Consider the following 2,261-nt stretch of genomic DNA (forward strand, 5'->3'; position numbering starts at 1 on the left):
ATGAGGGCCATGATGCAGGTTTAGTAACCACTTTTACTAAAGTTTGATCCTGCTGTCCAAAGATCACATATTCCAACCTGTGAAATCTCATACTCTTAATCGTCCATAGATGTCCTTGTAGATGGGCCTCCTGTTTGTCATGGACATTTGCCATAGCTTTCCTACTATGCAACACCACGTTACCTTCATAATTTCTTAGAACCCAAGCACAGCCGAACAGCCTATTTCGAGCTGACCAAAAGAAACCAATATTGCACTTCATCCAATTTTGTTGGACAGTTTAGAAAAACCAAAATTTAGAATCTGAATTTCATTTTAGTTTTCATTATATATTTTGTTAAATAACTCTTGTACGGAACAGTCTAAATCACAGATCTTTTTCTGCCTTTACATGATTTTTAGCCATCTAATAAAAGAATAGTTTAAATAAGCATAAAGATACGAGAACCATGTTTTATACATTTTCCTGAAATATTCAATAAAAATGTGAAATAAGTCAAATATTCACTTTTTTTGTGATAAAACGTTTCGCTTTTATTGGAACACACTACACAGTGACACAGTGAATGAAAATAGTAGAAATGTACATAGGTTACTTTTATTGTGCCAAATGCCAATAGTATACAAACATGAAACCAAATAGTTAGTCACAATATTCATAACCAAGTCTGGGGAAACCAATGTAAAGTAAACTACTTGAATTTTTGTTCCCATTGAATATAATGTGTAGAGAAATTCTTCAAATTACCCCTTTTTCCCAAAAATATCACATTTTAAGTTTCAATCCATAATACCATAATTTTTTTTCCAAAATACCATAAACACAAAAAAATGAGGTGATCCTATCAAAGTAAGAGAGCTCGGTTTTTTATATAAAATCTCTTAGCTGTGGTTTATGTAACATTACTTCCTATATTCATAGGCTGGCGCGCATGCGTTTGTCTTATTGTTAAGTCATAAGTAGCACCAACAAGACAAATGGTACACCAAATTCCATCATATTTTTCACAAAGTCAAGGATTTTGACGTAAAATTTTGTAATAATTTTATATCAATATGATGAAAATAAAAATAAAGAAAAGCATGCTTGTTGGTGTAGTGTAGGTGTATGAAAAAAACAGCACATAGACAACGTTTGATTGGTTCGATGTTGCCGTAAATGTCCCATCCTTTTTACGCCGAAGATGTGACAATGATGTGTTTAATGTAGGTTCTCTTAATTAAAATCGTTAGATTTTATTTAAATTTGAAATTAGATTACGAATAATTTGGTCATCAAACATTAACCTATCCATTATTTTTGAAGTTAAAGATGAATCGTGGGAAGAAAAAGTCGAGAGAAAAATCGGACGAGTGAATTCTACGCGTGGCGATTTTTTTCTCTCAAAAGACTCGTTCTTCTGATCACAACCTCGTGCGCCGATGTCGGGTTCTCCGTCAATTCCAGTAGCGGTGAGGACCCTCCGGTCCATGGTTCTTCATTCATGACTTGTTGCATCATCCCGGCGAAGCTGTTGGACGAAATCAAGGGAGCGGTGGAGAAGAGAAGCATCCGCGAGACGCTGACGGTAAAGAGCTCTACCAGAGGTGTTGCTACGCGGAGCGGAAGAGGGAGATTCACGGCGAAGAACGAGAGAAGAGGGTAGATAGATCTGGAGATCGGAGATTCTAGAGGTTTCACCGGATTGGTTATGATAGGGGAGGTAATCTCTGATCTGGTAAAGCTAAGCCACCGTCGACGGTCCTCTTATCTACTCCATGCTGCTTCTCTCTCTCTCACGACTGAGCATGGATCCTCCACGACAAATGACAGATCGGATCTTTTCCTCCTTCTCAAAATGGTTCTACGGTGGCGGGATGGCAAACGGATCTTGGATCACCATCTCCGTTCGGTTACCATCGTCCAGACTCGCCGGAGGTCCTGTTCCGGTCGAGTATCCGCAATTATGGATCGCGGCTGCAAAACGAGTTCTTTGTTTGTAGATTAGGGTTTCACGTAGTACCGGTTTAATCCGGTTGTTGTAACCCGGCCGGTTTTGTTTTTCCAACGGTTTAGTCCGGTTTGATGTAAACGAGTTGGACCCTTTGGGATTTCTGTATGGGCTTACTCCGGAAATAGCCCACTGGGCATTATATTTTTATAATTGAATACCTTTTAACAAAAAAAAAAAAACATTAACCTATCCAATAAAAATAAGACCTCTAACCACATAAATTAATGGGTCTGATTGGTAACATATCCAAAGCTATACAGAAAAAAC

The sequence above is a fragment of the Camelina sativa genome, chromosome 6, assembly GCF_000633955.1.
Source record: "Camelina sativa cultivar DH55 chromosome 6, Cs, whole genome shotgun sequence".
Lineage (NCBI taxonomy): Eukaryota > Viridiplantae > Streptophyta > Magnoliopsida > Brassicales > Brassicaceae > Camelina > Camelina sativa.